Source organism: Triticum urartu, chromosome 6, assembly GCF_003073215.2.
Source record: "Triticum urartu cultivar G1812 chromosome 6, Tu2.1, whole genome shotgun sequence".
Lineage (NCBI taxonomy): Eukaryota > Viridiplantae > Streptophyta > Magnoliopsida > Poales > Poaceae > Triticum > Triticum urartu.
The window spans coordinates 207,210,268-207,222,487 of NC_053027.1; positions in this window are offsets into that span (position 1 = coordinate 207,210,268).

The following is a 12,220-nucleotide window of genomic DNA, read 5'->3' on the forward strand; positions in this document are numbered from 1 at the left end:
TTGCAAAATCTCTTCTCATCCAAGGGCTTGGTGAAGATATCTGCCAATTGCTCTTCAGTGTTAACGTGTATGATATCAATATCTTCCTTCACAACATGATCTCTGAGAAAGTGATGACGAATTTCAATGTGCTTTGTCTTTGAGTGCTGAACTGGGTTGTTGGCAATCTTGATGGCGCTTTCGTTGTCGCAGTAAAGTGGCACTTGCTTCAGATGAATGCCATAGTCCTTGAGTGTTTGCTTCATCCACAGAAGCTGAGCGCAGCAAGATCCAGCAGCAATGTATTCAGATCTAGCAGCAATGTATTCAGATTCAGCAGTGGAGAGAGATACACAGTTCTGCTTCTTTAAAGACCAACATACAAGTGATCGTCCCAGAAAGTGACATGTGCCTGATGTAGACTTGCGATCAACTTTGTCACCAGCATAATCAGCATCCGAGAATCCAACCAGATCAAACTCTGAGCCCTTTGGATACCATAATCCTAGAGTTGGGGTGTGAGCCAAATATCGAAGAATTCGCTTCACAGCTAAGTGATGCGACTCCTTTGGTGCCGCTTGAAATCGAGCACACATGCAAACACTAAGCATAATATCTGGCCTAGATGCACATAGATAAAGTAAAGAACCAATCATGGAGCGATATACCTTTTGATCAAACTCTTTACCATTGTCGTCGGGACCCAGATGGTGTTTGGCTGGCATTGGTGTTGTGAAGCCTTTGCGGTCTTGCATACCAAACTTCTTTAGGCAATCTTTGAGATACTTCTCTTGAGATATGAAGATGCCGTTGCGTTGTTGTCGTATTTGAAGACCGAGGAAGAACTTCAGCTCTCCCATCATGGACATCTGATAATGCTCTTGCATCATATATCCAAACTCTTCACTGTACTTCTGATTGGTGCAGCCGAAGATAATGTCATCCACATATATTTGGCACACAAACAGTTCACCATCATATGTCTTCGTGAAGAGAGTGGGGTCTAGGGAACCAGGTATGAAGCCTTTGCTCTTCAGGAAGTATTTGAGTGTGTCATACCAGGCCCGAGGGGCTTGTTTGAGGCCATACAGTGCCTTGTTGAGCTTGTATACCATGTCAGGATGTTTTGGATCTTCAAAGCCAGGCGGTTGTGCAACATACACTTCTTCAATCTTGCCATTGAGAAAAGCACTCTTCACATCCATTTGATATAGAAGTATGTTATGATGATTTGCATAGGCCGGCAGTATGCGTATGGCTTCAAGTCTAGCCACAGGAGCAAATGTTTCATCGAAGTCAATGCCTTCCACTTGAGTATATCCTTGAGCAACGAGACGAGCTTTGTTTCTGACAACTTGACCATGCTCATCTTGCTTGTTGCGGTATATCCATTTGGTGCCTAGTATATTGTGCTTCCGTGGATCAGGACGCTTAACCAGTTCTCATACATTATTCAGCTCAAACTGTTGAAGCTCTTCTTGCATAGCTTGAATCCATTCAGGTTCCACGAAGGCTTCTTCAACTTTCTTGGGTTCTGTTATTGAGACGAATGCGAAGTGCCCACAGAAATTTGCTAGCTGAGTTTCCCTTGAACGAGTGAGTGGACCGGGTGCATTGATGCCATCAATTATTCTTTCAATCTACACTTCATTGGCAATGCGATGATGTACAGAGCGAAGATTTTGCTCTTGCTGATCATTGTCGTTGTTAGAAGGAATGTCTTCAGGCTGAGCATTGTCTTCATGTTGATCAGGTGCTGAGATGATAAGTTCTTCTTCAGGATGAGCTTCAGAAGGTATAATTTCTCCAGTTCCCATTAGCTTGATTGATTCACTGGATGTAACTTCATCTAGCACATTTGGCAGTTGCTCTCTTTGTGAACCGTTGGTCTCATCGAACCGCACATCCACTGTTTCAACCACTTTGTAATGAAAGAGATTGAAGACTCTGTAGGAGTGCGAATTCTTTCCATATCCAAGCATAAAACCCTCATGTGCTTTTGGTGCAAACTTTGAGGTGTGATGTGGGTCCTTGATCCAGCACCTGGCGCCAAATACTCTGAAGTAACTGACTTTTGGCTTCTTGCCAGTAAGGAGCTCATAAGATGTCTTGTTTAGAAGCTTGTGAAGATAAACACGATTGATTGTATGGCATGCAGTATCAATGGCTTCAGGTCAGAATTTTCTTGGAGTCTTATATTCATCTAGCATCGTTCTGGCCATCTCAATGAGTGTTCTGTTCTTGCGTTCGACGACGCCATTCTGCTGTGGCGTGTACGGGGCCGAGAATTCATGTGTGATGCCCAAGGTATCAAGATATGTATCAAGGTCAGTGTTCTTGAATTCAGTGTCATTGTCACTTCTGATGTGCTTTATCTTGGCGCCATAATTGTTCATAGCTCGATTGGCGAAGCGCCTGAAGACATCCTGCACTTCAGTCTTGTAAAGGATTATGTGCACCCAAGTATATCTAGAATAATCATCAACAATGACAAAGCCATAGAGACAAGCAGTAGTAGTAAGAGTTGAGTAATGAGTGGGACCGAAAAGATCCATGTGAAGTAGTTCGAAGGGTCGAGTAGTGGTCATGATTGTCTTCGAGGAATGTTTGGCCCTCATCATCTTTCCTGCCTCACAGGCACCGCATAAGTGATCTTTCTTGAACTTGACGCCCTCGATGCCTATGACATGCTTCTTCTTTGCCAGGGTGTGGAGGTTCCTCATGCCAGCATGCCCAAGCCTCCGATGCCAGAGCCAGCATTCTGAAACTTTTGCTAGAAGACATACGGCCAGCTGTGGTCCTGCTGAGAAATCTACCACGTACAAATCATCTTTTCGATACCCTTCAAATACTAGAGACTTGTCAGATTCCATTAGTACAAGGCAACGATATTTTCCAAATATTACGATCATGTTCAAATCGCAAAGCATTGAGACAGACATTAAGTTGAAGCCAAGTGATTCAACAAGCATGACTTTATCCATGTGTTGATCCCTTGAGATTGCAACTCTACCTAGACCCAATACCTTACTTTTACCAGTGTCAGCAAATGTGATGTGGCTCTTGTCGGATGGACGTAAGGTTGAGTCCATAAAAAGGCTTCTTTTGCCAGTCATGTGATTTGTACACCCACTATCAATAATCCATTCTGAAGACGCTGGTGTCGTACCCTACAGTGCAGTTAGGGGGATAGGCTTCACCAAGAGCATTGTGAAGCAAAAACATTTGACGAACCAATGGGTTATGAAAGCTTAGATCCAGATTAGGACTAATAGGGAGAGTAGCAAGCGATTCAGGAATGAAGTACATAGTAAGACCATTCGGGCATTTGATCTTGCGCCCTACAAGATGTTTAAGGTCCCCAGCAATAGCGTCAGACGATTTTGGTTTTCTGCTGGAGACCTTTCCCTGCAAAAGAGAGTTAAGCTTTCTTAGCCACCCACATCTTCAAGAGTGGCTTAGAAGCAATAAGTCTAAGTGCAGCATCTGAGAATTTTGGCTTTGGAGCCCTAGCAAACAGTCTTGCAGGCGGACAATAGTACTCATAAGAATAAGCAGAATAGTTCTTGGTCTTATGAACATGGCGGTTTGATGAACCACTCTCGTATTCATATGCCTGAGTATGGTTTCCCTGCAAAACATTTGCGTTAGTGTGACTTAGGTGAGTCCTCTGTCTGTATGAAGCCTTTGGACTGTATGAAGCCTTTGGTCTGAGGTTTTTCTTCTTCACGTGAGGTGTCATGATGACATTCACAGGAAGATTCTTCAGACACCTTTTCGGAACCCAGATCTTCTTCATAGGCGGTCCATTCCTGCAGTTAGTACCAATGTACCTAGCAAACACTTCACCATTCTGATTCTTAAACAGTATATAGTTTGCATCAAAGGATTCATCAATGATAATGGGGTTAGCACAAGTGAAGCCAGATAGATTGGATGGATCTGCTGAAGGTTCCTACTCAGGTTTCCAGTAAGAGCCATCAGCATTCATTTTCCTTATGAACCCAACACTCTCTTTCCTCGGGTTTCAGTTCAGAATCTGCTTTTTGAGGACATCACATAGTGTCTGATGCCCTTTAAGACTTTTGTACATCCCTGTTTCAAGCAATGTCTTCAATCTGGCATTCTCATCAGCAATAGCGGTGGTATCCTCAGCAGAGGGGTTAGTTACCACATCAACAGTTGAAGATATTGCAACAGCAGTAGCAGTAGAACATTCAGCAACAGAAGTAGCATTATCACGCTCAATGCATTTAGGACATGGTGGTTCAAATCCTTCCTGAGCGGAACTGATCTGTTTGGCGCGAAGTGACTCGCTTTCCTTTTGAAGATCTTCATGAGCCGCTCTCAATTTCTCAAGATCTTGCTTCCTTTGAAGATAATCATAGGAAAGCTTTTCATGAGTTGTTGAGAGAGTTTCATGACAACTTTCAACTTCCTGATACTTAACGTAAAGATTTTTTATGTCTTCAATTAAGGATTCAGATCGAGTCATTTCAGCACCTAACAGATCATCGCTTCTGTCTAACAGTTTTTGAATATATTCCATAGCTTTCTGTTGATCAGTTGCAATTTTAGCAAGTGTTTTGTAGCTGGGTTTTGAACCACAATCAGAGTCATCGTCACTAGATGTTTAATAGTGAGTAGTGCGTGAGTTTACCTTGGCACAGCGTGCCATGAAGCAGTAGGTAGAAGCGGAGTAGTCCTTGTCATTTGCATCGGTGTCGGTGATGAAGTCATTGTCTTCAGTGTTGAAGATGGACTTGGCAACGTATGCTGTAGCCAGACTTGCGATGCTTGAATCGGACTCCTCCTCAGACTCCGCCTCCACCTCCGCCTCCTCAGAAGCAGACTCCTCCTCTGAATTCATTTCCTTGCCAACAAACGCACGTGCCTTGCCAGATGAGCTCTTCTTGTGTGATGAATACTTTGAGGAAGACTTTGAAGAAGACTTTGAGTATTTCTTCTTCTTCTTGTCGTCAGAGTCATATTCCTTGCTCTTCTTCTTCTTTTTGTTCTCATTGTCCCACTGTGGACACTCAGAGATGAAGTGGCCAAGTTTCTTGCACTTATGACATGTTTTCTTCTTGTAGTCATGAGAAGAAGCTTCATCATTTCTTGAGCTTGATCGGGAAGACTTTCTGAAACCTTTCTTCTTGGTGAATTTTTGGAACTTCTTGACAAGCATAGCAAGTTCCCTTCCAATGTCTTCAGGATCATCAGAACTGCTGTCGGATTATTCTTCAGATGAGGAGACAGCTTTTGCCTTCAAGGCACGAGTTCGCCCATAGTTTGGACCGTAGATATCTCTTTTCTCAGAAAGCTGAAACTCATGTGTGTTGAGCCTCTCAAGTATGTCAGACGGATCGAGTGTCTTGAAATCAGGACGTTCTTGAATCATCAGGGCTAGGGTGTCAAACGAACTGTCAAGTGATCTCAGTAGTGTCTTGACGACTTCATGTTTGATGATCTCAGTAGCGCTGAGGGCTTGAAGCTCATTTGTGATGTCAGTGAGTCGGTCAAATGTGAGCTGGACATTCTCATTGTCATTTCGCTTGAAGCAGTTGAAGAGGTTGCGAAGGACACTGATTCTCTGATCTCTCTGGGTTGAGACGCCTTCATTGACCTTGGAGAGCCAGTCCCAGACCATCTTAGATGTTTTCAAAGCACTCACACGGCCATACTATCCTTTGGTCAGATGACCACAGATGATATTCTTGGCAGCAGAGTCCAGTTGAATAATTTTCTTGACATCAGCAGCAGTGACACCTTCTCCAGCCTTGGGAACGCCGTTCTCGACGACATACCATAGGTCGACGTCAATGGCTTCAAGATGCATGCGCATCTTATTCTTCCAGTAGGGATATTCAGTTCCATCGAAGACGGGGCACGCATCGGAGACTTTTATTATCCCTGCAGTCGACATAGCTAAAACTCCAGGTGGTTAAACCGAATCACACAGAACAAGGAAGCACCTTGCTCTGATACCAATTGAAAGTGCGTTATATCGACTAGAGGGGGGGTGAATAGGCGATTTTTATGAAAGTCTTCAATACGTGGGAGTTATGAAGACAAACGATAGAAATAAACCTAATACACTACAGCGGAAGGTAGACTACACTAGGCAAGCCATAGTCAAGTATTCAATAGAGTGAACGCACAATGACTTAATAGCAGCAATGTAGTAAGGATCAGGTAGGAAGATATTATGAAGCCAGACAGAACACGCAGTCACTCAGTGAAGACAAGATAGTGCAAACATACAATGACTTCATAAGGAGTAACAGTAAGTAAAGGGAAGAGAAGATGAAACCAGTGACTCGTTGAAGACAATGATTTGTTGGACCAGTTCCAGTTGCTGTGATAACTGTACGTCTGGTTAGGGTGGCTAGGTATTTAAACCTTAGGACACACAGTCCCGGACACCCAGTCCTGAACACGCAGCTCAGGACACCCAGTCCTCACCGTATTCCCCTTGAGCTAAGGTCACACAGACCTCGCCCAATCACTCTGGTAAGTCTTCAAGGTACACTCCCAAACCTTCACAGACTTCGTTCACCGCAATCTACAATGTCTCTTGGATGCTCAGAACGCGACGCCTAACCGGCTGGAGGATGCACAGTCCTCAAGTGTAATAAGTCTTCAGATCACACAGACAAGAAGACTTAAGTGATGCCTAATTCTCTTTGGCTCTGGGTGGTTAGGGCTTTATCCTCGCAAGGAATTCTCTCTCAAAGGCTTCGAGGTGGGTTGCTCTCAAACGACAAAAGCCGTACTCTTAGTCTAAGCAGCCAACCGTTTATGGTTGTAGGGGGTGGGCTATTTATAGCCACTTGGCAACCCGACCTGATTTGTCCGAAATGACCCTGGGTCACTAAGGAACTGACACGTGTTCCAACGGTCAGATTTCAAACTCACACGGCAACTTTACTTGGACTGCAAGCAAAGCTGACTTGTCCGACTCTGGACAAGATTCGCTCTCATAGTCTTCACTCGAAGACATAGGTTTTGGTTAGGCATCACTTCAGTCATTCTGACTGGTTCTCTTGGACCCCACTTAATAGTACGGTGGTTCCTATAACTCAACACAAAAGAAAGAGAACTACGAAAGATCTAAGTCTTCGAGCTCCATAGGCTTCATGTGGTGTCTTCTCTTGTCATAGTCTTCAAATGTGAATATCTTCATATACCACCTTTGACCTCAATGTCTTCATACATTTTTAGGGGTCATCTCTGGTAGGAAAACCGAATCAATGAGCGACTTCTACCTGTGTTATCCTGCAATTCTCACAAACATATTAGTCCCTCAAATAGGTTTGTCATCAATACTCCAAAACCAACTAGGGGTGGCACTAGATGCACTTACAGCTATGCTAACTGAACTCGGTGGCTCCGGATAGAAAGAATCGGTGGGGCCGAGTTTGACTTTTGGTTTAGGTCATATGTGGATGTGGGAAGGTAGTTGAGGGTTTTGGAGCATATCACTAAGCACTTTGAGCAAGCAAGCCATTAAGCAACACCTCATCCCCTCTTGATAGTATTGGCTTTTCCTATAGACTCAATGTGACCTTGGATCACTAAAATAGAAAATGTAGAGTCTTGATCTTGAAGCTTGAGCCAATCCTTTGTCCTTAGCATCTTGAAGGGGTTCCACATCCTCTAGTCCATGCCACTCCATTGTTGAACTTATCTGAAACATACTAGATAAAAGTGTTAGTTCAACAAGAGATATGTTGACATTAATTACCAAAACCACCCAGGGAGCATTTGTGCTTTCAGCGTGCGGCGCGTTCGCGTGAAGGCGAGCATCTCCGTCCTTCAGGCCTGCGAGCGGCCGCGGCGACCGTGTCCTCTCACCAGCTGGGCGGCGTTATCGACGCAGGTGAATCAATCGTCCAACTTTGAGGCGGCACCCTCCATGCACCGGGGCGCCCCCCACTCGATTTTTTTGGCCCGTTTATACTGGTCCAGTATATTCAGCGTTGCCCCACTTGAAGGGCGTCTGCGGTGGGTGGTTGTCAGCGTGGGTATTGTGGACGGAGATGAAGTCGACGTGGATGCCGATGGTTCCCGGAGAACATGCCAGGACGTGAACGAAGTCGTTGCAGTCAGTAGAAAAGGGACCTGGCCTCCAGGCAGAAGACAAAGCGGCGACGACACGTGTGTGTGTTCGGAGGAAGCCGCAGCTCCTCCTCGCGTGTCTCCCACTGTGGCTCGCGTGGGTGGTGGGCCGGCGACGGCAGGCGACTCGCGATCGCGATTACCGAGACGATAGGATGCGCTCACGATTAGTTTTCTAATAATTAGATGCGTCCATGATTAGTTATGTAATAGGAAGAGTCCGTGATTAGTTTCCTAATAATTAGATGCGCCCGTGATTAGTTTCTTAATAGGAGTGTCCGTGATTATAGTTTCCTAATTGACCGGATGTGGACTTTCATATTTTCCTCCACGGTGGAGTACGGTTAGTCATCAATGTAAATTGTTAAGTGCATACAGAGAACAAATTAGGTTAAGGCTAGCCGTTAGATTGAGTTCAGTGGGACTAATCATGCGTGGTAATATATTCATGTACGTTTTATGGGGTGCACTTAAAGAAGATAATGTTTACACCTACCAACTCATCTAGCTCATGTTGCTTGTAAAGAAAGCGGACATCTGGCTTTTGTCATCGTTGGTCCGCCGTGTCTTGGGCTATTTCATTCCCGTAATTAACTGTGGGCTAATTGAATGGAATTCCCGAATGAGATAATTATGATTTCTTAATTAGTGATGGGCTAATTAAAATGATTATGGTAATTAATGGCGGGCTAATTGAATGAGATTCTCAAGAGACAAGACATCATGGTGCATATAATTATGCTTGGCTAATTAATGTTGGGCTAATTAAATGGATTATGTATACTAGTACCTCCTTTTCAGTTTACAAATTCTACGCGTATATCTAGGTTGTTAATTTTATCATCTTAATATAAACTATATAACACAAAAGTTATACGGTTTGAAAATAGAACATCTGAAGTTTATATTGATAGTTTATAGGACATGCACATACCCCTAGGTTGTTAATTTAACCAACCTAATACAAGTCATATATTACAAAAAATATATCAATATAAACTTCAGATGTTCTATTTTCAAACCGTATAATTTTTGTGTTATATAGTTTTTATATTAAGATGATATAATTGACAACCTAGATATACGCGTAGGACTTGTAAACTGAAAAAGAGGTACTAACTCTCTCCCAGTTTACAGGACATGCGCGTGCCCCTAGGTTGTTAATTTGACCAACCTAATACAAGTCATATATTACAAAAAATATATCAATATAAACTTCAGATGTTCTATTTTCAAACCGTATAATTTTTGTGTTATATAGTTTATATTAAGATGATAAAATTGACAACCTAGGTATACGCGTAGGACTTGTAAACTGAAAAGGAGGTAGTACCTCTATCTTAGTTTGCAGGACATGCGCGTGCCCCTAGGTCGTTAATTTGACCAACCTAATACAAGTTATATATTACAAAAAATATATCAATATAAACTTCAGATGTTCTATTTTCAAACCGTATAATTTTTATGTTATATAGTTTACATTAAAATGATAAAATTGATAACCTATGTATACGCATAGGATTTGTAAACTGAAAAGGGAGATAGTAGTATATGACAATCTGTGAGAGACATGCATGGTGCATATAATTATGATTAGCTAATTATAATGACGAGTTAAATAAACAAATTATGGCTATGGATTCCCGTGGGGCACACATACTCCAAGAACACAGTCTTATAATAAAATCGATCAATTACATATAACTGGATCACAAAACAAAAATGTACATAAAATATCTGGCTGCATCCACTAACCCTTGAACCAAATGTAGTCTTCCGTCACTGATTTTTATCAACCCTCTTTTTTTTCTCACCTTTGTTTTGATACTTTCTTTGCTTGCTTTCATGCGTATTTTGCTACTTTCATCTAGAGTTCTCAATTCATTCGCCACAGTTACAATTTACCTACATATCCAATTTAATTTCATGTGAAGCCAATGCCTTATTATTTATGAAACTCTTCAGGTTTGCATGATGAAGTTGCATTCGACCAAATAGATATGTTAAATTATGGAAGTTTTTCGCAATTAGGTTCCATGTAGGTTGGTTCGCTTGCTGTTGTTGGTGCTGCAATTGTTATTCTAGGTTGGTTTGATTGTTGTCTTTCTCAAATGATTCAACGCTTTTTCTCATTGGCGATCGTTGTCTCACGATATAATTTCTCGGTTCGACAACATGATTCATAAGAATGTTATATTCTTCCGTTGCAACGTACGGGCATTAGTGTTAGTTATGCCTAAAGAGACTATATGCTCATTGGTAAAAAATTATGGTTAAATCAGCTGAGGTCGTGAACGATACAAATTACGACTACGAGGGTCCTCCGCACAGAATCGGACCAGCTCAGGGTATCTCCAGCCGCACCCTCAGGAAGGCCTCCTCAGGCGATTTTTTCGCGCCGACGTAAAAAAACGGCTCAGTCGCGCCTCCAGGAGTCCGATTTTCGCCGGCCTGGCCAAAAACAGCGCCGGCGGACCCAGGCCAAACCCGGCGCGCCGGGGCGAACTGTTTTGGCGTGAAACAGCCGTGGGCCCGCCGCCTCAGCGACACGGCGCCTCGTCTTCCCCCAACGGCCTCGGTTCTCACGGGGAATCAATGCCAAGGCTGCCGCCGGTCAGCCTTGCCATTGATTCCTCACGGGCGGCGCGTCACGGGACGGCGCGCCGACGCCTCCCCTCCCTCGCACGCGTACACATGGGTGCGGCGCGGCTATATAGCCGGTGGCCTGCACTCGCCTGTGCCCACACCAGCCCCGCCCCTCGCCGCCGCCCAGCTCCTCCCTTTCCCTACCTCTCCCGAGCGCCGCCGCCCAGCCCCTCTCTCTATCTCTCTACCTCTCCCGAGCCCGTCGCCATGGCGGAACGCTTCCCTGAAGATGAGGCGGCGGCCAACGGCTTCGGCCGCCGTTCGCTCCGCGAACAGGAGTCCTAGCTCCTGTTCCAGGCGAACATCCCGGCGCCGCCGGACATGCGCGCCGGGCCGACAGGGTGGAGGCTCAGCGCCGGGGGAGTGCCCATTCTCCCGTTGCCCGACGCCGTGGCGAAGCCGAAGTACTTCGCCGAGGAAGTCGAGGTCGTGCGCGCCTCCCTCACCGACGCCCAACTCTTCCTTTCCCAGTATGCCGCCGACAACCATGCGGCTTGGGCGGCATATTTCGAGCGCCGCCAGCAGCAGCGCTTGGCGTCCATCAACGGCGCGCCGGTGGTTGGCGACCGGCAGAACAACGAGGGGCGTCACCTGTGGTGGAGCGTCCCCGGTCGCACACTCGAGGGCGGCAACGACCCGCCGTTGGCGTACCCGGCGAGGGCGCCCGCCCCGGCAGCACCGACACGCCGGGCCATGGGCGCCAAGGAGGTTCGGGTCCTCCTCCTCTTCTTCCTTCTCCCGATCTTCATCGCACTCCTCCGGCACTCCGGCCCTGCTCGGCGTCAAGGCCGAGCCTGCGGCGGAGACGCCGCTCGGCCGGCGCACTCGCAGCGCCGGCATCGTCATCAACGAGGGCGGCTGACGCGCCTACTCGTCGGCTCCTCCGCGCTTCGTCAAGCCAAAGACGGAGCCGGGGCTCGCGCCGGTGAAGAAGGAGCCGGCCGCGCCGGTGACGACAGAGTTCGACGACGACGACGCGGCCCTGGAATGGGCGCGCAGGGACTCCATAGCGATGGAGAAGGAGCGCCTGGAGAAGGCGAAGGAGCGCCAGTGCGCCGCCCTGCTTCGCTTCGCGGAGCGTCGACGCGGCCGCGACGGAGGCGGAGTCGTCGTCATCTGCGACAGCGACGACGACGACGACGACGCGCCGCCACCAGTCCGCCATGGCGACGCCGGGCAAGGGTCCAGCAGGGACGCCCGCGTCAAGGAGGAGAAGGCCGCCGACGACGATGGCGGCGACTTCAGCCAGTTTTTTCTTTAGATTAGTTTATGTATATGTGCTATGTAATGAAAATCCACGAACTTCGCCGAAATATGCCGAAATTTATCGTGTTTGGCCGAATTTTATTGTGTTTAAGCCGAACTTCGCCGAACTTTTTTTATTTTAAAACATGCCTGGGACAGCCCTGGGGCCGGCGGCTGGGGACCAACTCACCCCAGACTCAATTTTGCGTCGGCTCACCCTCAGACGGCG